This window comes from Diabrotica undecimpunctata, chromosome 1, assembly GCF_040954645.1.
Source record: "Diabrotica undecimpunctata isolate CICGRU chromosome 1, icDiaUnde3, whole genome shotgun sequence".
Classification (NCBI taxonomy): domain Eukaryota; kingdom Metazoa; phylum Arthropoda; class Insecta; order Coleoptera; family Chrysomelidae; genus Diabrotica; species Diabrotica undecimpunctata.
Window position 1 is genome coordinate 60,436,348 of NC_092803.1, and position 25,383 is coordinate 60,461,730.

Here is a 25,383-nt window from a genome sequence, read left to right on the forward strand (position 1 = left end):
GCCATTCAGGAAATGGAAAGAATGACCATTGACATAATGGGAATAAGCGAGATGAGATGGCTCGGAACAGGAAGCATTGACAAAAAAGATCACAGAATATTCTACTCAGGGTCACTAGATGGAAAACTAGAGCATGGAGTTGGTGTGATAATAACGAGAAAAATTAGTAGATGTATTTTAAATTTTGTCCCAGTGTCCAACAGAGTTATACTACTGCAAATAAGAGCCAATCCAGTGAATGTAAACATAATAAAAATATACGCTCCCACTGCAGATAAAGACGACGAGGAAGTAGAGACTCTCTACCAAAGCATAGAGGATATATTAGAACGAATACCTAAACACGAAGTCAGCATCATAATGGGGGATTTCAATGCAAAACTTGGGGCCGAACGGAAAACGTCTCTAATTGGACCTTTTGGGTTAGGACAAAGAAACGAAAGAGGTGACAGACCAGAAATATTCGCAGAAGATAATAAGCTAGTGGTTCTAAACACATTTTATAAACTACCACCGAGGAGATTGTATACATGGAAGGCACCAGCAGATAAACCCCATAACGTAATTAGAAACCAGATAGATTATATATTGGTAAATAGAAGATTCAGAAACAGTTTTAAATCTGTCAAAACATATCCAGGAGCGGACATTGAATCTGACCACATACCTTTAGTGGGAGTCATGGATGTGAGACTGAAGACAATAAAGAAAAAGTCTAGACCTAACTACGACATGACAGCCCTGCAACATCCGGAAGTTAAAAAGCAAGTGGGGGAATATATTAACAATCAAGTTAAGCAACTAAAAGAAGAAAATAACATCCAACGAGAAATCAATCAATTCGAAGAAATAATTAAGAAAACTAAACAAAATCTGCTAAAACCAAACAAAGAAACAAAGAAGAAATCTTGGATGACTCCAGAAATCCTTCACTTAATGGAACGCAGAAGGTTAATTAAAGGAAATAAAGATGAATACAAAAAAATGCAGGCTTACATCAGCAGAAAAATAAGAGAAGCTAAAGAAAAAGAAGCTGTAGAGAAATGTAAAGAAATAGAAAGACTACAAGCCAAGCATGACAATTTTAATGTACACAAAAAGGTAAAAGAAATAACGGGTACTTTTAAAAAGAGAACACAAATGAAACTCATAGACACCAATGGAAAATTAATCATTGACACCCAAGAGATGAAGGACAAATGGAGAATATATATGGAGACACTTTTTCAAGATCAAAGAACGGATTATAGGCATCCATTTTCAGAGAGGATGACGGGCCCGGACATACTTAAATCCGAGGTAGAAGAAGCAATAAAACGGATGAAAAGCAGAAAAGCTATAGGGCCTGATAATATCGAAGCTGAATTTTTAAAACTCTTGGAGGATGAAGAAATAAATTGGATCACGGCTGTCTTCAATAAAATATACAATACAGGAATCATCCCTGATAAATGGCTAGAATCAGAATTCATAGCGATACCTAAAAAACAGTGGGCTAAAAAGTGCGAAGAATATCGAACAATCAGCCTAATGAGCCACATGTTAAAACTGTTTCTTAGAGTCATCCATGGAAGAATTTATAAGAAGTGCGAGGAACAAATATCAGACAGACAGTTCGGCTTCATTAACGCAGTGGGTACCAGAGAGGCACTTTTCGGAGTACAGGTACTGATTCAAAGATGCAGGGACGTTAACTGCGACGTATACGCGTGCTTGATCGACTATGAAAAGGCATTTGACAGAGTTCAACATCAAAAGATGATAAACATTTTAAAAGAAGCAGACCTGGATGACAAAGACCTCAGAATAATTTCAGAACTATACTGGAATCAGACCGCATACATGAAAATTAACGGAGAAGAAACAGATCACATAAAAATACTACGCGGAGTTAGACAGGGATGTATTCTATCGCCGTTGATATTTAATATGTACTCAGAAAAAATTTTTAACGAGGCTCTTTACGGAATAGACGAAGGCATCCTTCTAAATGGTGAAAGAGTAAACAATGTTAGATATGCCGACGACACCATAAGATAGCAGATAGTTTAGAGGGACTTCAGAGGCTAATGGACAGAATAAACGAGTACAGTCAACAGTACGGACTAAACAAATGATTGTCAGCAAGGAGAATATAAATGGGGCTCATCTATACATTAATGGGACGCAGATAGAGCGAATAAAACAGTATTGCTACCTGGGAACTATTATAAACGAACAGTGGAGCAATGTACAGGAAATAAAGTGCCGCATAGGAAAGGCAAGAACGGTCTTTAACAAAATGAGCGCCATCTTCAAAAGTCACAACATATCCCTGGATACAAAAATGAGACATTTGAGATGCTATGTTTTCTCTGTGTTGTTGTACGGGGCGGAGGCATGGACGCTTACAGACACCACTATTAAAAAACTTGAAGCATTTGAGATGTGGCTTTATAGAAGAATGCTGAGAATATCATGGACAGCAAGGATCACGAACAACGAAGTTCTAGAAAAAATGAAGAAGGAACCAGAGATTGTGTTTACGATCAAACGCATAAAATTGCAATATCTGGGACACGTTATGAGAAATCAGCACCGTTACTCCCTGCTGCAGTCTATATTGCAAGGTAAAGTCAAAGGTAAGCGAGGACCCGGTAGAAGGAGAATATCATGGCTGCGGAATTTAAGAACATGGTTTAAGAAAACCTCAACGGAGCTGTTTCGAGCCGCAGCGAGCAAGGTCATGATTGCCAATATGATTTCCAACATCCGAAACGGATAGGAACCAGAAGAAGAAGAAGAAGAAGTAGTTGAAACAACCGTCAGTACCTCTGTTCGACAAAATCGACAAATAACTAATTTATTCCATATAGATGTATTTATTGTATATAAAACAAGCGAATTTTGTTTTTTGGTTCTTTTTCCAGTCAAAATCATTACATTTTTCATATATTATTTGTCGGGGGAATTGAACAGTGTCTTCAGTGCCACACATATCTCCTAATTGAACCTCAAGATTTCTTGACATATTTGTCATTACAGCATGTCAGTTCTCTTAAAAAGTGCCTTCTCAAAATATTCTAATTTGAATTATTAAAACAATATTACTTGTGAATAAATCTTTGCTACTTGTATAATAGTATAAAAATAATCATTGGCCATCTTCGAGTATTTCGTGAGCAATTGTAACTAGTCAATACCACATCTGGTACAGTTATATTCTGAGACAATTACTAGCTTATATTTTTCACAGGTGCTTTCATTTATATCGTCTTGGTAATGCGTACTAGAAATCAAAAGTACATTTTTCTTCCTTCCTGGCATATGACACAAGAATGCATTTAGATCTTAAGGCAGACATACTTCTATTAGCTGGTCGTGCTGTATGTTTGGTAAACTCTATTGGTAATTCAAGTTTGTTCTTTCCGATCGTTCCTATTACAGTAAAGCTGTTAGGTTTTTGCATCAATTCTTCAACCAAAGGGATTGACGTAAATCAATTATTGTTAATCATTAAATTACGAGTAGATGTTTGAGTATTATCAGTAAACTTTGATCAGGTAAAAGGCATATATCGAGCACAGTTTAATTAAATCTTGCTCAAGTACTTTCGATCCCTAGATCATCTTCAGGGGCATTTCGTCAATTGTGGCCTATCCGGCAAGAACAGGATGTCATAAACATATAAATGTACATTACACTACACTACAAATGGACAAACAAACACTTTAAAATAATTTAAGGAAGGCTACATTACTTGAAGAAGCCGGAGACAGAAATGTACTTCTTTAAGTAATGTAGCCTTCCTTAAATTATTTTAAAGTGTTTGTTTGTCCATTTGTAGTGTAGTGTAATGTACATTTATATGTTTATGACATCCTGTTCTTGCCGGATAGGCCACAATTGACGAAATGCCCCTGAAGATGATCTAGGGATCGAAAGTACTTGGGCAAGATTTAATTAAACTGTGCTCGATATATGCCTTTTACCTGATCAAAGTTCATTTATTCGAGGATTCAACCTTATATTTATTATCAGTAAGCCCTAAGATAACACTTTTGGTACTAATTGAGTTATTGAATAGTCCTTCTTGCTGCTGTCCAACATACACTTCCACTCAGCTTGTATAATATGAAAATGCATCCGATAAATCATATATGTTTGACCCAACAGTTTTCCACATTTCTTTAACGTTCAGACAATTTGTGTGATAAAATACATCCAAGTACAGTAGCCCCATTCGAGCACACGTATTAATCGTATTTTAAGGTGCATCATCTTAAGTTCGGAAAAAATTCTGGTTAACAGATCAATATATATATTTATAAATTGAAAAATCAAATTAATGATACCATCATCGATAAAGTTTTCCCATATTTCTCTAATCCCTTTCAAAGACCTGTTTATTTGTTTTGGAGAAAGATGTTTATAATGTTATGTGCTCTGGTTCTTATAGTTTTAGGAACTAATGAGCGTTTTCTCCAGTACATTACTCTATTATTTTCAATGTATGATAATCTATTGCTCCATAGACTATCGTCTTTATCCCGAATAGAAATATTTTGTTCAGATTCACTTTTTTCCAGATTTACTTACTCATGGCCTGATTATTAAGCATCGGACTCCTCATAAGCAGCTTCATCATGTTTTGCCATCACCTATTTCATTAATGTTTTTAACCTTTCTTGCTGTTTTTCGTAATAACTTATATCTGTAATAAATTAAAAATGAATTTATCAGGTAAAAACAACTGTACCTTTAAAAATAAAAGAAATTAAAAAAAAAATTGTAAACGAGTAGTCATTCCGGTGACTCGATTAACTTTTTAACTGTTCAAATATAAAAGTAAAATTTGTAAAACAAACGCGCAACACTCTTTTAAGATAGTTAGGAAGGTACTCTGTGCCTGAGTTTCTTAGCTTTTCCACTTTCGTCAAGATCAGAAATTAAACTTTGACTCGGACTTCGAGTGCGTGCGCGAATACTGGAAGTTTAATAAAAACATTAGCTTCTGGGTCGGTTGAAGTTTGTATGGAAGTAAGCTAAAGTCACGATGTAAAATGCGTTATGTTGTGATCTGAGAACGGTCGAGTTCTTCTGAGCGAATGGAAACCGACTGCCTCGGATTCTACTGCATACTCTCACTGGATGTTTCCAGCGTATCTTGCGTTTCGTCAAAGATCAAACTTTAATAGTTTCCTGAACCAGTTTACATGAATTTATCCACTATATGTCGAATAGTCCTCTCAGTTGGACGAGTACGTGGTGACCGTAAAATGATCGAAGCCCGCGTAACGTTATCCAAACAGAACAAAACTTCTTCTTTATATGCTACCTATCCATTCCAGATGTTGGCTATCAGCATGGCTATTCTAACTTTACTTGCAACTATTCGCAATGGTCCGGTCGTGGACTTATTAAACAACAAACTCAGACATTAAAACCAAGATCTTCTTCTCCCTGGTACTCTTTTTCCATAAACTTTACCCTAAAGAATGACTTGCAAAAAGCCATATCTCTGTTCGTATCTCATAACATGGCCAAGATATTCTAATTAATTATAATAATAATATCGCATTCTTTGCACATTCTACTTAGTGTCGATTTAAAGATCCTGCACAATTTTCTTTATATAATTATACACTTTTACAGAAAAAAATTTTTAAAAATATTTTATTGTGGATTTTTTTAAAGTTATTTAAGTAAAAGAATTTTTTTAATTGCTTCGTCGTCAGATTATCGTCACTATTAGATCATAATATTCGATCGCGTTCAATTCTATGACGTCTTATACCCACTGTATAAAAAAAAACATACCAATCATCAATATTATACAAGCCATCGAAATCGTCTACTTCCATAATCGAATACAGGCAAAGATAAATGGAAAACTAACACAGTGTATATCAGTACAAAGCGGAGTCAGACAGGGTGACTCGTTAAGCCCGCTTCTATTTAATATAATAATGGTTGAAATAATACAAGCAGTACGTAAAGGTCATGGTTACAAAATGGGTAACAAAGAAATTAATAATGTTATGCAGACAACGCCGCATTAATCCCAGAGACAGACTTCAAAGATTACCATACATCTTCAACACAACAGCCAAGAAATACAATATGATAATATCAGCAGAAAAAACCAAATGTATGACAACATCTAAATACCCACTACGATGTATAATCAAAGTTGATGGGAAAATAATAAAGCAGGTAGCAAGGTTTAGATATCTGATATAACTAGTTACGGAGATATTTAAGAAGAAGTACGACAACAAAGCTTAAAAGCAAGTTAAGCGGCAGAATTTCTTAATGACACAATCTGAAAGAACAAACACCTAAGACAAGATACAAAAACAAGAATCTAAAAGCAGCAATTAGACTCATATTAACATACACTGCGGAGACAAGACCTGGCACCTCTAAGATGAGACCACTACTAGAAACAATAGAGATGAAAATACTCCGACGAATATCAGGGACAAGTCTGTTGGATAGGGAGAGAAGCGAAAACATAAGAAGAGCATGCAGTATAGACGACATAAATGGATGGCTGACAAAACGGAAATATAAGTGAAACGACCACATTAGTAGAATGGCAGAGGATAGGATAGTACGAATAGCACGAGATAAGTCACTAAATAGACGAAGAAGTATTGGCAAATTAAGAAAAAGATGGTGCGATAATTTTAACAATTTAGGAGGCTAATATTGAAAAAAAACAGGCTTTAAAGCCTACATACAAGAAGGAAACAGAAGAAGAAGTCGTCATATTAGTGAATAACGGTCATATCTTCTAATTCTTTGTACCTATATTTAAAAGGTGCTTTTGTAAGTCACCAAATGGACGGATAAGTATTGACAGACCAAGAAAAAGATGGTGCGATAATTTAAACAATTTAGTAGGCTAATATTGAAGAAAAAAACAGGCTTTAAAGCCTACATACAAGAAGGAAAAAGAAAAAAAAAGTCGTCAGATTAGTGAATAACGGTGATATCTTCTAATTCTTTGTACCTACATTTAAAAGGTCCTTTTTACGTGACAAAACTTTTATAAACGGAAAATGAATAAGATAAGAATGTGTTAAGAGTTAACACACTTTAAATACTAAACTAGAAAGACTTGAGTTGTTAGAAATACTACCTCTGATGTCTTCTTCAGGGCTTCCGGGATCTCAGTCTTCTGAGCTTCCAGACAGTGTACTGTTTATTCCTTATTGCACTGCTCTGCACAGCACACAAAGACAACATTTCAAATGAACAACACATAGTTTATGAAATTCCTCGTGCAGACTGCCCTCGAACTTACATATATTAAACCAATCGTAGAATTCAAAATAGAATTTATGAACATTCCATTTTTGTTCGCAATTCCGATTAAATTTCAGCTCCAGGTCATCTTGAACATGCAGATTTAAAACTCAACCTCACTGATTTGAAGCCACGAATTGAACAATTAGTATCAGAGATTAGAACATTAGGTTCATGCCTTTCATTAGGTAACAGAAAGCATTCTTTATGTATTAATTCTTCTTTCTGTATATTTTAAATAAAATATAATTATGCTTGTATGTTTTCATTTTTTAATTATTGCCTCCACAAAAAAAAAATAAACAAATATGTAAATAAAACATCAAATTAGTAAACAATGTATAAGCAAACAAAAATACACTTTAGTGTAATCAATAAGTTTTTTTCTTAAATAGACGTGAGCACATCGTATACATTTCGAAAAATTCAACATTAGTGGGTCTACAGAAACCAAAAATTGGGCAAGTGGTATAAAGTAGAAAAAGGTTTGGCAAGCGCATAAATGAACGCATAAGATGTTATGTTCTGGTCACGAAAGTGATTGAAAGTTTTACGTTCATGTAATTGTCCATTACGTCGATTAATACTCTTAGGGATTTTTAACTGTTATACGCTATTGTGGCACAGATTATATCTGACTTTTGACAAATGTAAATATAAATTATGGTTTATTGGACAATTTTTAAATATAATGCAAAGATATTTAAAAATTGTCATGACAAAAAATCATGACAAAGTAGATTATGCGCCAACTATGTATTGTTAATTTTAAATGGATAAACTATTTCATGACATAGGCACGTTACTTTTAATACTGCGTATACGTTGCGCTTGCTTCAGCTAATGAAGATTGAAAGTAAATTTCCCTCCTATAACGAATAACTCTTTATAATGTTTATTTTTAATCGCTGATCAATACGTATTCCGAAAATAGAACGTATCCAAACAGGAAGTGTAAAAAAACACCGTTTAATTTGTATTATAATTTGGATTTGCACCTAAAAATAAATCTATAGATATCTACGTATGGTATTAAACTGCAATTGTCTAGTGAGTTATGTTTAGACTTGTTTTACTATATATATATATATATATATATATATATATATATATATATATATATATATATATATATATATATATATATCTGTTTTATGTATGCTCTATTAAATACAACAAAACAAAAATCATGATTGTTAAGACGAAACAATCTACGTTAAAGGAAAAGCTTTAGAGAAAGTACCCGGATACAATTACTTGGGGTGTGAGCTAAATGAACAATCAGACCTCACACTTGAAAAAAAAGACACTAAGAGATCGAGAAGCGCTTTCCACAAGATAAAAGCATTATTATGCAATGTAAAACTGTAAATAGAAATTAGAAGTGGAGTATTGAGATGATATATTATATTCTCTGCCCTTTTATATGAAGGTGAAGCCTGGACAATTACGGACGCAACTAAAAAAATATTTTCCAGCTTTGAGATGTAGTATTATCGAAGAATATGAAAAATATTATGGACACAACACTTAACAAACACAAAAACATTAAGAAATCTGAAATAAAAAAAAAGAAATATATATAGAAATAAAGAAAAATGAGCTAAGTTGGTCACATACTAAGAAATGAAAAATATGATTTAATGTGATTGGTTATACAAAGGAAACTGAACGGAGAAAAATGATGGGGGAGACGACGCACGTCTAAGTTGAAAGCAGTGGAGTGGAAAAACAACAATCGAACTCTTCAGAACTACTGCAGACAGAGTAAAATGAGCCGTGATGATCACCAATGTCCTTAAAGGAGGAGGCACAAGAAGAAGAAGAAGAAACACAACAGCTTTAACAATATCCACAAAATTTGTAGCGTTGCAAAAAAAGTAGTTTGAGATGTTGTTGTTTAGTCACTTCTGTTGAAATTTCTAGCTAAAGTTTAATCCAAAAGTAAGTCTGGTTTTAACGTGGTATTATATGCAAGGATTTGTGTTTTGTAGAGTTACTGTGATTTTATTCCGATAAGTTAATGACGTTTTTTAGATTATAAAAAATGTTAATTTATACAAGCGTATATCGAAACATTTTTACGTTGCCTGGGATCGATTTATTATTAACTGTAGAACTTACAGTATACATGTTTGAGAAATGGTTTGTGGCCTAACTTATAGATCTCAGGTTACAAAGGAGTAATAATTATAGCTTTGTCAAGGAATTACCCTGCAAACAATTACGTTCCGCCGTTTTCTTTGCATTTTATATAAAATATATGTGTATTTACTAAATCCATTCTACAGAGTTGATATCCGAATTGGTACTCTCCTGTGGAAAAATCTATGATAAGGTTAAGTTAGGTTTGGTTAAATATGAGATGTTCTTCAACAGAATTACAATTGTTAGTCTTATATCTTACTGTGCGAATTATTTAACTTGTTTTTCCCAACGTATGAATAAAATAGATTTTGCAAACTTTGATCTTGGCATTATCATCGTACAAGTAGAAAGCAGCATTTGGCGCCCTCGGATCTTGAGCGTTTGAATATTTATAGTTAGGTTCAACTATAGCCATTCTTCATTCTATAAACATACGCTACAACTGCAAATCTCCTAGTGCCCAAGAACATTTAAAATGTTCAAGTCTTTTAGCCTCATCAAAATTTTCGCTGCATTTCTGATTGCACGGACTCTTCATTTGGCGCACAGGAACAACATTTTAAGTCTTGGTAGAAGTTTATTGTTCGCCTGCATTTCGTTTTATCTTTTGGTAATTTTGCTTCCATTTAGTAGGATCAGCTTTACGTTTCCTCGATCTCTTAGACGATGTTGCGATTACTTCAGAAGTACCATTGTACTGAAATTGTAGATGAACTTGGCGAACGTTGTGTACCTTGATGTTCATTATAAGTGAGATCATTGTCACTAATAATATCAGCATCACTCTCGTCTGAAATAATTGGCAATATACGGTAATGTGCAGCTGAAGTTCGTGGTGTTAAAATTACGGGTTCTAGTATTGAAGGCGAAGGAGTTCTAGATGGTAACCATTGAGGCTGGTCTTTAATTTGTTTACCTTTTTGAATATGAGAAACACTTTGTCCTTGCTCCGGTGAACAACTTCGAGAGGAAGAGTTACTGCTAGAAGATGACGAACTGCTGCTGTTGACGCTAGAAGATGAACTAGAACTACTAGATGACGATCTCGACGTACGTTTTGATGTTGTTGGAGTAACAGTGGCAGTCTCAACCAAAGGATTATTTTGTGATGGCCGATTAGGCTATTTTTTGTTACTTTAAAAAGTGTTCTGATGAACTTAAAGGAATGTTCTCCTTTTCTTCATTGCTTATCTAAAAATACAAAATCAAAGGAACTTATGTTTATATATTAGTTAATTATAAACTTACGTATAGGTTCTTACCGCAACTGCTTTCCCGTTCATCAGGTGGGTGTAAAACATTAAGAAGGTTTATAATTTTTCGCTATCGTGACTACGTCTTTGTTCATTTTTTTTTCAATGTATAAGAAGATTTTATAGTTATCCTCTTATTTAATACTTGTTAGTACATAAAATAATAATAATAATAATAATTAAGGCCTCAGTACGGAAAAACTTTGTAGTTTATGGACACAAGTAAGAAAGTCGTTAAGTTATTTTAGTATTAGAAGGATTTAACTTTTAATGATATTGTAAATTAATCAGATATTTTTGTAATAACAAGACTCCTTTAGATATAGTTTCAAAAATCCTATAATAATTTTAGTTATATAAAGAACTTAATTTAAATAAATTTTCGGAAGTTTTAGTAATATATAGTATTTAATCTTAATGTGCGTTTATAATACAAAAAAAATATAAAATCACTTGTAATAGAAGGGCTCAACTCGTAATGGAAGCGCTCACTAACACACCCGCTTGGATAAATATCAGCATCTTACTGAATGGACCTCTCTCGTGGAAAGATTTAGGGGTGGATAGGGGAGTGCGAAAGGGTCACATTATAACGGGACTTGCTAGATTTTGACCGCTTTCAATTTCTGTCAGAATCAAGTTGTAGTACTAGTAGTTTCGTGCCGTTTATGCCAAAAACTGAGATACCCCAATCAGTATCTCTGGTCGGTATCGCCGATATGGGATTGTCTTCGTTGCTCATTCAGTAAAAAAATTTGTTCTTCAGTTTATTTTATACAAACGGTATTTCTATTTTTGTTGCTTTGTATTTTAAATTTTTTCTATTAGTATACCTTAGGATATCTTTATATTATATATCTAAGCGTGTATATTTATTATGTGATTGTGTTCTACCCACCGGTGGCTCTGTTAACTCTTCTACACCTACTTTCAATTTACTTCGTCAGTACTTAAATATTTTTGAATTTCCTTTGTTATGCTGCAAAATTTATTTATATATCGGTCTAAAAATAAAATTGACCGCATTTTCTGAGTGTCAAGTTTGTAGCCTAGATCATCCCGCTAATGGTCGCTTAAAAATAAACTATTAGTATTTGAGCTTTGAAACAGATGTCATCAAGGCGAAAACATTAAACACTGAGTAAACTGGAGAAAGTAAGGTGCATTGATGATCGGCCAGTTCGAGAATATCGATTTACAAATATTTATGTGTTTAAATAACAATAGCATTTTTATAGTAGTAAATTGCTTATGACTAGTTGCGGCTCCTGTTAATGTCGCTTCATAAAATCTTATTAGTACTTTAAAATCTTATAATAGAAAATCTTACTAGAACTACAATTTCAGTTAAAAATATATTTTATTTACGTTTTGAATTCCACTTTGGAAATCGTTTTTAAAATACCAAAGTGGAAATCGAAACATCAAAATAAATGTATTTTCAACTGTAAACAGTTTATAAAGTAATAAAAAAATATTCAAATCTTATTTTATTACCTACGTAATATATTTTCAAACAGTAATCTGAATATTCAACTACAATAAAAAATACTATGATATGCGAATGACTTCTATGGTTATCAAAGTCTCATTCGTTGATCCTTGAAACTATTTAGTGTGTTTTATAAAATGTTTCATAAATTTAAATATTGCACACAAATACAGAATAAATAAAACTCTTTATTTGACCAAATTGAAGAGTTAGCTGTACCAATTGTCCCTGCAGGTGCTCCTTTCAACATATTATAGTCTTTAAAATTCACTCTAGGTAACTCCATATATAGTTGGTCTTATATAGGTAGTATATGATGTCCTCAAGTAATTTTAAAAACAACTTTTGGTTATCATCATCATTATCTTTTTCTCAAAAATCCCCTGTGAATCCTGGCCTGCTCAAGTTTAGTCGCCATTCTGTTCGGTTTCTGGAGAAGTGTTGCCATCTTCTGATCTCTAGTATGCCTAAGTCGGTCTCAACTCCATCTAACCACCTAATTCGCTATTGGCCTCTGCTTCTTCTTCCTATACGTGATTCTAGCTTTTTAGCAATCACATTCTCAGGCATTCGTATTATGTGTCCGGCCCATCTAAGTCGCTGTGTTTTAATGAACGTTACGACATCTGATTCATTAAAGAGTTCGTTAAAAGCATTCGAAATTAAATATTTTGCGCCACTGCCCTCGATCGTTTATAGCCAAATATTTTGCGGAGTATCTCACGCTGGAACATTCCCAGAAGTCTTCTATCCTTCTGCATTAGAGTCCATGTTTTCGCCCCGTATGTGAGGACCGGCCTCAGCAGTGTTTTGTATATAATAGTTTTAGTTTTTCTTCGGATATTTCTTGAGTGGAATTGTTTTTGGAGTCCTTAGTATACATTATTTGTAAGGTGTATTCGACTTTTCATTTCTTTGCTTATTTTATTGGTAGTAGTCACTAGCGAGCCAAGGTACGTGAAGCTGTCAACACGTTTAAAGATATGACTTCCAAATGCTGTTTCCCGTTCCTTATTTGCTATAGAATCCTTAGTAACCAACATGTAACTGGTTTTTTGCCGCCGTTTCCAACTCTAGGAAATATTGCTTAACATATCGCTTCCTACTCCCTATTATGTCAATGTCGTCAGCGTATGCTAAGATTCTAAGATTTGTATGGATCTATTGTAAATAGTACCACCGTCTCTAATTCGTGTGTCTCAGACTGCCTTTTCCAAGGCAATGTTAAATAGGAGGCAAGACAAAGCATCCCCTTGCCTTTTCTCCTTGTATCCTAACACTAGCTTTTACGTTAGACATTGTCATTCTTGTTAATCGAATAAGTTTTTCTGGTATATCAAACTCACGCATTGGTTGGTACAGTACTGTTATCTTGATATTGTCGTATGCGGCCTTGATGTCGACGAAGAGGTGATGGGTTTTAATGTTAAATTCTAATGTTTTCTCGAGAATCTGTCTTATTGAATGAATCTGGTCAATTGTTGATTATTCTGGAGTAAATCCGGCATGGTATTTTCCAACTATACCAACTGTAACTACTAACTTGCAGCCTTTCGTACAGAATATTTGCTAGTATTTTCAAAAACAGTTGTTAACAGGGTTATATCTCTGCAGTTGTCATATTAAAGCTGATCGCCTATTTTGTGTAACGGGCATATCACGCCTTGAGACCATTCATAGGGCATGGTCTCATTTTTCCAGACAAGAAGTAAAACTTTGTGCAGTGCTTGTAGCAGGGAGTCGCCACCATTCTTGTAGAGCTCATTCCAAATTTGATTGGTCCCTGATGCTTTATTTTTAAGCTTTTTAATGGCTTGGGCAATCTCTTCAGTGGTAGGTGGTCTTTCGTTTGGGTTGAATAGATTGCAGGCATTTCGATCTGCTACCGTGTTATCTGCTTCTTCGATATAATGACCATTAACTTTTGCGTCGAAAAATTTAACCCGAATTTTTTCTCCTAAAGTTATAACATGAATAGTTTCTCATATATAGACGAGAGATCGGCTTATTGGACCATCCGGTATATATATATATATATATATATATATATATATATATATATATATATATATATATATATATATATATAGATATATATGTATGTATATATATATATATATATATATATATATATATATACATAATCATCATCTCAAATGTTGATATAGGTATCGAAGGGCTGGGTATTTTGCTGGTACCATTAAAATTTGCGGTAAATGTCTAATCGAAGATCCTTAAAGGCAAAATAGAAGGCCGTAGAGGTGTAGGAAGAACACAGGTTTCTTGATAAAAAACATTCGTGAATGGAATGAGATATCAAATACAGGACAATTATTCCATGAGGCATAAGATTGAGACGCCTTCGCGAAGGTGATCGCCAACGTCGGATAACTCGATATGACACGTGAAGAAGAAGAAGAAATGTCTAACTGATAGTGACAAATGGGTTACAGCTGATCTAAAAAGTCAGCCAGCTCTTCCAACGAATCTTACCTCCTACGTCCACGAAGACATAAGTCGCGTAATCCCCGAGCAATACATGACGTAATATGGGAGTACGTTTTATAGCAAGAGGAGGAGGATAAAAGGAGAGTTTCGGCGCCTTATAATCAAAACACACCAGCGAATACTTACCAATTCGCACTAAGGCAGCGTGGTAAGGTACGCCTCACAACTCTATATGAAAAACACACTCATATCATGGCCCTTATTCTACATAGACCCAAATGACCCTGAACTGGGTAGTAGTCGGGATGAAGCCAGAAGAACAGAGGGTGCTGAGAATCTGCTGAGTCTAACCCGATACTTAAATAAAACAACAACGCTTTATATAGCGACATATAACTCCTGCTTAATATCAAATCAATCCAGACTTATAGAACTGGAAAAAGAAACTGCAAATGTAAAATAGCATAGCGAATTAAGACGGATAGTTAAAAAGCGATTGGAATTAGAGACATAAAACACATCCTACTACCGAGGAACATTAACTAGCAGATCAGGCGGTATTGGATTCCTAATCAACAAAAAATGGAAATGAAGAGTAGTAGATTTAACTGGTAACTAGGATAGAGTAGCTAGATCTTATGTCTATTAAAGAGATACAATATACAAATTATACCAATATACGCCGCAGCGATTACTCATATTGACAAAGAAATAGAGGAGCGTAACTGAAGCATTAAATAACAATAAAAGTCTCTTTAGGTATTTAATTGGTGACTTTAATGACAAGGTAGGAAAGAGAAACGACAAGAAAAGGATGGAATCGGTGAGAGAAATAAAAGGAGAGAAAAAATGGTTTAGTTTGCACACTACTAAAACATGCCTCTTGTAAAGTCTTGTAAATACATTCTTTAAGAAAAAATCGAACAGAAAATGGACTTCGGTAGCACCAAATAAAACCACTAAGAAAAAAAATTACTTCATTCTAACCAACAAGATTGCTACAATAGAAGATGCCAATGTATTAAATAAATCTCAAACAGGCAGCGACCATAGACTAATCAGAGCCAAAATTGTTCTTGATCTAAAACTAGAAAAATAAAATTAATCACAAAACCAACAGTAACCAATATAAGTATTAGCAATCTAAAAGAAAACTCAGATATATACTAAAGAACAGTTAATAAAAGATTACATGACCAAATCCACAGCTGTCAATTAATGGAAATCATTATTAATAGTGCCAAAGAATTCGGAGGCCCGCAGCAACAAAATGAACATAGAAAACTGTCTAATAAAAGCAAAATAATGCTAAAACGTAGAAGTAAAATGAAAGCAATTTGCAGCATACAGATAATACAATACACAGAACTTTGTAAACCAATAAGGAAAAGTATTAGTGGAGACTTAAAAAAATGCAATGAAAGACTGGTAGAAAATGAAATCGAAAAGAGATAAAATTATAAGAAAACAAGAAAATCATTAATCAAGGGGAAGACGTAAAAAGACCTAACAAACGAAAATACCAGAATTACAGACAGAAATAAAATAATACAACTCGTTACTAAATTCTACAGCGAACTATACAAAACTCGTGATACACTTAAAGAAGTAATCAGTGACCAAAATATGTACCAGAAGTTCTTTAGAAAGAAGCAGAATCGACAATTACAAAAATAAAAAGCGGTAAAGCAGCTGCAATAGATGACATAACAGTGAAACTGCTTATCCTTTGGCGGGGCACACCACAGTAATTTGTTGCGTAAACTCAATGTTTCGAGGTAGTGTTGCAGGGATATGATATGTACGTGATCTTTTTAAAATCCCTTTATCGGTTAATCCTTAATCGGTACCCATCATCGTGAAATTCGAATGCAATTATAGTTAGTTATCGTACTTTGTTGTAAATAGTGAATCGAGGCAGACAATTGCTGAAAGGCTAGTGATGGTAAAAGTCGAGCAAAATCGTTCTGTTTTCGATAACGAGAGAAATCAAAACGTCACAAATAAATTATTTTTAATTTAATTGTGGTTTAATCCCAAACTATATAGAAAGTTAATGCTTCTGGATATATTTAAAAAAAAATACGTATTTTATCATTTTTATCCTGTCAAATACATTAAATCGTGCAATAAAAAGAGATCCGACATATTTTGATCAAAGCAATTTTATGCACTAATAGTTCCATCCAATAAATATGCCATATATATCAAACATTTGCATAGTAATAGATCTCTGTCGCTTCAGTATTCGTCATGGTGTCAAAATTTACGTACGTGGACGTCATTCGGGTATACGCTGGTAATGTAATTAAAAAAATTGTACATTACACCGAAACTGACGAGGAATAAATAATAATTATACGCTCAGTTAAGTTTTTAGATGGTTGTAAATTGTATATGAAGCACATAGAAGTATATAATTTTGGTTATTTTTGTAAAAAACCACCGCCAGTGCGACTCTTATAATAACTAGACTCGATTTGGAAATGCATGATAGCATAGATTTTATGGCAGATGATTACTATACACGGTCTTTATATTCGTTCTGTGCATCCCTGACGGGATGGGATATACGTCACATTTAAAGCGCTCATATCGACCAAATTTGGCATGACCGTAAGGTCCGCTTATTATTCTAATTTCAGTACTGATTTCAGTACTAACGATTTGTATTTAGTATAAAAAGTCTATTTAGTATAAAAATGTGTTTGTGTTTGTAACTATCCTAATTTTAATTATTATGTAGACATACGCTCTACGAATTTTGCATTGATAACCTAACAATGAAGTTTGTTTTATGATTATAGTAAACAAAACACACAGGTAAATGATGTTGGTGACAAAGAAGTTAAAGTTATGTGCAGTAGCTTTAATTGAAATAATGATGCTGAAGTAAAAAAAATCATACACTACTTAAAAAAAGCGTTTATGTAAAGGAATATTAAATACGTTAAACGAAGACTCTTTGGCATATAAAAACTTTTTACGAATGAATAGTAATTTGTTTAAAAAATTATTACCACCAATAACCTCACTTTTAGTTAATATTTCATTATTATTAGTACATAAACCGCAGAATTTGTACGGCTAATAGATGCTATTTTGGGTTTAATCTCCTTTTTAAATCTACAGTTATATCAAGAAATACAAAAGTAAAACTCTACAAAACAATAATACGCCCAGTCCTAACATATGGTTCAGAAACCTGGACTTTAACAAAAAGCAATGAAAACATGTTAGGATGTTTCGAAAGAAAAATACTAAGGCGCATCTATGGAGCGGTAAATGAAAATGGTGTCTGGAGAAGACGATACAACTTCGAACTCTATAGAATATACCAGGAACCAGATATCGTAAAACACATTAAGATAGGACGTCTGAGGTGGGTAGGCCATGTAATGCGGATGAAGCAAACCAACCCAGCTAGAAAAACGCTCCTTGATAGACCTATTGGTCAAAGAAGAAGAGGAAGACCCAGAACAAGATTCCTAGATAACATAGATCAAGATATGAGAAATATGGAAATACGTGCTTGGCGGAGGAAGGCGATGGATAGGGACGACTGGAAAAAAATTCTTGAGGAAGCTAGGACCCACACAGGGTTGTAAAGCCAAAATTATGATGATTATATTATTAGTACAAGAAATTAGAACATGCTCCTATTGTTAGTATTAAATCGGCGCGCGCATCTTATTTGTAGATATATTTTTAGTATTAAATTCAGTACTGGATTTAGCATAATGACAAGCAGACCTAAGGTTTTTATAACTTATAATTTATACATTATAATTGTTCAAAACCATAGTAGGTAATATTTGTCGCATATTTGTCATCAATATGAACTATGGATTGCAACTAGAAGGTTTAATTTATATAGACAGAAACTTTGATGTAATGATTACTGGTAATTAAATTTCATACACTGTTAGAACGTATTAACTAGTTTTATAAAACGTTTCCTTAAAACAATCATACCATTTCACGTACCTACATCAAATCATAACTGTCTTTTTTCTTTTATTCCGGTATACTCTTTATGGGTACTGGAAACCAATTCGCTAAGGATTTTTGCTTTGTTGAGAAGATATGTTGTGGAATGCAATTTTAGATTACCCATGTCTCTAATAACATCTTTATCAACGTCTATTTTGCCTTGCAATTATTAGGCACAGATTAAAGCAGAAATCTGAATTTGGTTTCGAAAAATTAGTTTACGGATTTAAAAAAAATTATTCAAAGGGTTTGATGGAATCGATTCAACTCTGGATGATAAAGAATATTCGTACCAGTGTTAGTTTTTCTAACTAGAATCGTTCTGGAGGTATTAAAAAAACTAATTACAAGACGCCATCTTTAAAGGTGGCCTCTAACTCTCTTAGGATGTATTTTCGGAATAAGTGAATTAGGTTAAATTGTCTTAAAATTATCTGAGGAATCTCCAGTGTTCGTTTGCCAGAAGAGTTCCTGAACAGCCATAATGTTGTCCTGAGTATGGCACTTCCGGTTATACCGAAAGTAGACGTCGACTTTGTTATTTTAAACAGACCTAAAATTTTTATATTTTATTTTCGAATTTTACATGAAACTTTAAATGAAATTTGTGCGTAATGTCCTATACCAAAAATGAAGTATTTTCGAGATATTTCTCTTTTTTCTTTTCAAAATTTTTATAAAATCCAAGTCCATATTGTATAACGATATCTCCAATAACAACGAGACTAGTGACGTGAAATTGTAACCAATAAACAACAAGCGCTCCATATATCTAACTCATTGATATTTTCTACAGTGTATATTAATCTTAACCACAAACTTGCTCAATTTAAATCATATGTAAGTTGCTTACTTCAATTAGAACACCTTGTATTTTATTACATTTTTCTCTGTGTATAAGCCAATTCACTTGGTATTGGTATTCCCTATACCTAAATCAAAACACTTGAGATATTTTATTAACTTAGTTAAAACCTAATACTGAATTCATTTAACATTAGTAAAGGGCAGGCCATAATTTCAATTGTTTAAGGTAATATTTTATTATTTTTTTATAAGTTATTAATTCAAAAAAGTAACTAATAGCATGAAATGATTAATAATTGTGGATATCATTAAAAACGTTCAAAATTTGCACCATCTAATTCTAAAAATTTGTAAAATTCTTTTCATTAAGGTCTACCGTGTAATTCTGGAAATACTGTGGAGTGTTAGAGAATTAAAAACAAGTAAGACTCTCTGCATCATATGTTCCTTTATCGCATAGTTTACAAAATACCTGATTTTTAATGTAATCCCAAATGCTAAAACGAGGCTGGCCAACGAAACGGACCCAGATCGGCAATCCATGTCGTAAAGATGCTGACCAACAGGCCACAGTTATGAGGAGGTGTTCCATCTTGCTGATACCAAGCTGAAGCCGCCTTTCCATTTCTTTTTTTTTTCTTCCTCTTTATAAGCAATTCTGCTTATTCATTGACGAATTAATATCTCTGTGAAAAGTTGTCAATTCACCTTTTGCAAGGTCGTCCGATACTTCTTTTGTCGATTGGTGATTTACTGGGACCAAACGGTCTTCTTCATTCTGCCTATGTGGTTATTTTATTCTTTTTTCCTGTTTATTATCCATTCGTTTATACACGTTATGCAACATTTTCTTCTAGTAACTTCTCTTTCGATCTCTTAGCGTATTTCCTGTCACTCTTTTCAGTACTCTTATCTCTACCGCCGTTTCCAGTAGACTTTATGTTGTGGATGTATCGGGTCTTGTTTCTGAGGGATCTCATTATTGGTCTAACATAAGGTTTATAAATTCTTGTTTTCATCTCAGTGTTAATGTGTTTATTTCACCATAAAGTGTTATTAAGGCATCTTAACAGTATTTGCTTTTTGTACTTCATTACTCACTTCTTTGTTCAGGTCTTCATTGCTGGACAGTGTAATTATAAGGCATTTTATTTCCATTAGTTGTTTAATACTGATGCCATCAATTTCTATTTTACATCTGGTTGGTTCTTGGCTGATTACTATTGTTTTAGTTTTATGAGATGAGATTCTCATAATTAAATTTTTTTGCTCTTATATTGCGGACCATTAGACCGTGGACTAGTCTTTGCAGACAGTCTTCATCTTGGGCTATCAATATTGCGTCGTCTGTGTAACAGAATATTTTTACTTCTTTTGTTTTCTCATTCTGTATCCTCTTCCTTTGTTGACACTTGATGATTTTATCCATAATTAAATTAAATAGCATAGGGCTCAATGAATCCTGTCTTATTACGCTGCCTATTTCTATAGCATAGAGCTCAATGAATCCTGTCTTATTACGCTGCGTATTTCTATAGGTTCTATAAGTTGTCCATCTATTCTGTGCATCATTATTCTATTACCCGTGCGTCATTAATACCTGGCAAGATAAAACACATACCTTTTATCTAGCATCATTGTCTTCCACGCATGAAACTAAAGACAAACCAGCTAGCCCCTGTTATTAATTAAAGACATATGTTATTTTTATAAACGCTCTAGACTCAGTACATCGAAAACAGATAAAAGAGGTACAAAAAAGACGCTTGGGAACGTTTTAAGATTTTATGTACAATTTGTGACGTTTCTGGTTTGTTTACTTATTCCTGTCAGTTTGTTGGATTTTTTGTCCTCTTTTTGCATTTAGAATTTTATATTTGAGTTTAAAATTTAATAGTAAGTGTATTTAATTTTGCCAATTTACATAATATTATATAATATAATCTGTGATTGGAGCAGTGGCCACTTTCTGCCACTTGCTGTTGCGTGAAGTAAATTTTCGACTTATTTCGTATGTTTTAAATGATGACGCACGGGTAAAGAATCATGGACTCAACTGTAAAGCCGATCATGTGGCTCTATCTAAAAGGTGGTGCCATTTTCATTATAAAATTTTAAGGCTAAAGTTTTATCGTTTTTTATTGCATAAAAAACATTAAAACTCTAACTATCTTGGAAATAACATTCTCTGCTATTATGTGGATTTTCATTAGATTAAAATTGGGAATTATGTTGATTAAATATTCCATTTTTACTAAACTTTGCTACATCAGACCATATAACTGTTTTATGAAGTTTTCATCTTATTAAAAACCATTCAAAAATTGTACCCTTCGAGGAAGATTACACAATTGTAAGTGTTGCACCAAATGACATGAAAATGGCTTCCATTTGTGTGTTTTTTCCATAAATTGTTCTCGTCGACAAAATAAGATCTATCCCTTAATTTTTAATGGGGGCATTTGGAGGCCCTAAAATAACCAAAACATTAAATTCGTTGATGTCATTGTTCACTAATCGTTTGTTTTTATTAATGTTTGTCAAACCCATTTTTGTCAAATTTTTTGTCAAACTGACGGCAATGTTTAGGCAATCTTCTTACAATATTACCAGTTGCATTCGGTCGTTTTGTACCTATATCTTTAATAATAAGATTTAAAAAATCATTATTAGTAAATCCTACATTTGCTAATATTTAGTATGAAATACAAACTGGCAAAGAAAAGTGTCAAAGTGTCAAAGTTAAAACAATACATATAAACAATTACCGTTCTATCTATCAAATCTTTGACAGCCTTGGCCTACCCTTTGCTAATATTGAAATAATTAAGTGTTATGTTTTAACTTGGATAATGAAATATCTCAAAAGTGGTTGGATTTATATATAGGGAATACCGATACCAAACGAAAATACGATTGTCTTAAAAAAATACAACGGAAAATGTAATAAAATACAGGGTGTTCTATTTAAAGTAAGCTACTTATAAAGAATTTAAAAGTTGGCGGCTAAGTTTAAAACACCCTGTATAAATGAGTTGGATGTATATAGTTAACCAGCAAGCGCTTGTTGTTTATTGGTTACAATTTCACGTCACTAGCCTGGTTATTAATGGAGACAGCGTTATTTAATGTGGACTAGGATTTTTCAAATTTGGAAAAAAAATCGAAATATCTTGAAAATACTGTTATTTTTAAAATTTCATGTAGAATTTAAAAATTAAATAAAAAATGTTCTGTTTAAAAGAAACAAAGTTCTCTTTCTTTCTTTTCGGTATAACCGGAAGTGCCACATTATATTTTAACTTAGAGTCATCCAAAACCTACAGCTTTGTAATTTTAGATTTTTAACATAACTGTATCCGGTATTACTTCTAATCAAAACTTTGTCGCACTGCACCCTGTAGTTCTCCGTCTAAATTGAAAGACACCTTAAAGTTTAACTACCCGAGCTCTGGAATCTCGAGTAGTTATATACCCGTACGTCTCTCTCGTTCTTCTTCAGGTTCCTTCTTCTATCGGAGGTTGGAAATCATCATCGCTATTTTAATTTTATTGGCCGCGCTTCTGAATAATTCTAATGAGCTGCAACCGAACCACTCTGTCAAATGTCTTAGCCAGGATATTTTGCGTCGTCCTGGGTTTCTCTTCCCTTGTATCTTCCCTTGCATAATTTAATCTAAGTAATACGTACTTCTCGCCCCTCATTATATGACCCATATATTGAGTCTTTCTAATTTTAACAGTTTTTATGACCTCACATTCATTCTTCATTCTTTGTAAGACCTCTATATTAGTTACTTTTTCAGTCCACGATATTCTGTGGATTCTCCTGTAGCACCACATCTCAAAAGAGTTTAATTTTTTGATTTCAGACTGTTTTATTGTCCACGCTTCCATGCCATATAGTAAAGTAGAAAAAACGTAACAACGTAGCATTCTTGTGCGGATCTCTAGATTAAGGTTACGGTTGTAAAGTAAGTTCTTCAATTTTATGAACGTGTTTCTTGCCATTTCTATTCTAGATCCGATTTCTTTTGTTTGATCTCCATTTTCGGTTAGCCACGTTCCCAAATATTTATATGTTGTTACTCTTTCGATCGTTGTATTATTAATGATCAGGTTATCTATATTTTGTGGTTTTTTTGAGAATATCATTGATTTAGTTTTCTTGAGATTCATTTGCAGTCCATACCTTTCACATGCATTGTATACATGTATTATGTACTGTAGATCTTCCATGTCACCTGCAAATATGACCGTATCGTCCGCATATCTAATATTATTAATGCTATTTCCGTTGACCAAAATACCTTCCACAATATCCAATAAAGCTTCTTAAAATATCACTTCAATGTAGACGTTGAATAAGAGTGGTGAAAGTATGCACCCTTGTCGAACTCCTCTAAGTATACTTACTTCCTCTGTTAGTTCTCCTTCGACTCTTATTCTTGCTTTCTGATTTTGATACAAATTCGATATAATTTGTAGATCTCTACTATCTATGTTTTTGGTCTTAAGAATACTTAAAAGCTTTTCATGTTGAACTCTGTCAAAAGCTTTTTTAAAATCTATGAAGCAAGCATATATGTAGTATAACTACACCACATATATATTAATGTGAGATAATTGTATGAATTAATACATATACGGATAAGAAAACATGGTGACTTGATATTTTATGATGTGTTAATGAAATATAAATATAAAAATAATACAATTCTCGAAAAAGGACATAATCTTCAACAAAAAAAGTTTCTCCTTCCTCTTTTTTTTCTTCTTTATATAAGCACTTTTGCTTGTTCATTGACAGTTTGTTGATTCTCGGAAGACTGTCACTCCATCTGTTGCACAGTCGGCCGATACTTCTTCTACCATTTGTACATATACATTACATTTTGTTCTAATCTTGTTCTAATCTCACTCCTTATTCGGTATCTGTGTGGTTCCTGTAATTCTTCTGAGTATTCTTATTTCTGCTGTTTTCAACTCTCTGTATTTTTGCTGTGTCGGGCTTTCACTTATTTCTGATGCGTACCGTTCGCGTCATAAAAAACTGGTACAACTCTTATTACCGAAAATCATGTTTTTCAAGTTGTGTAAGTTGATCTTGTCACATGTTTCATTCTAATTTCTAGGGCACTGTTGCCAGTTCAACGAAAATATTATATGAAATCAACTAAAAGCAGGGCTGTGTGACAGACCGCCAGTTTTGAGTATACTAAAAACTAAAACATCGAGCATTCTCGATCAGTCAGTCACATTAAATTTGTTTAAACATGCATCCTAAAAAATTCTCATATTAATTTTGTAATTTTTCATTATCTCAATTAAGTACTCATACCTTGATTTGTGTTTTATTATAATTTATGAAAATATTTCAATTCAAATATAGTGATAGATAGAATCAATCTAGACATAACTTTAAATTATTATAATAAAACATTACAGTGAGGTATTGGATTGTAACTGTCACTTTATAATCTACGTAGGATAAAGTATAATGTTAGTTTTTGTTAATGTTATCGTTCATATAATAAATAATAAATTAATCTTGGTAGTTGGCTTGTGACTAAACTTATTGATACAAAATACAGTTCGTGTTCGTGTTCAGGCAATGTTCCCTGTGCCAATAATCTAGGTTTAAAGATCCTTCAAATATTTTGGATATTAGCTGAACCCTATCACTGGTTATTAAATTTATTAAATACGGTTTTTTGTTGTTAATGATAAAAATAATACCTATCTAATAATAACTTTATTTTTTTTAATTAGATTTAGTGCAATTCCGTTATCTGTGATGGCAACAGCGAATTAATTCACGAAACACTGTATCCAGTCTGAACCCAGGTTTACATTGGGAAAAAAAAGTGTACCAGTTTTATATGACGGGAAGTGTACGTCATTATTGATCTTATACTGGCCTATAATGGTTAATGGGTCTGTTACGCC

The 25,383-nt window shown here is 33.2% G+C and overlaps 1 protein-coding gene across 6 annotated transcripts in view; it reads left to right on the forward strand.

The window, feature by feature from the left end:
* The window catches only part of Sh (Potassium voltage-gated channel protein Shaker), a 566,859-nt gene that overhangs the window by 480,838 nt on the left and 60,638 nt on the right, over window positions 1-25,383 (forward strand). For 4 of the 6 annotated variants that reach the window (XM_072543327.1, XM_072543321.1, XM_072543314.1 and 1 more), the window contains exon 8: window positions 7,145-7,550. The exons of 1 other annotated variant lie outside the window; for it this stretch is intronic. The gene's annotated coding sequence lies outside the window, so the exon portion shown is untranslated. Of the gene's footprint in view, window positions 1-7,144; window positions 7,551-25,383 lie in introns of those variants that run through there. One more of the 6 variants, XM_072543307.1, reaches the window with a different exon arrangement.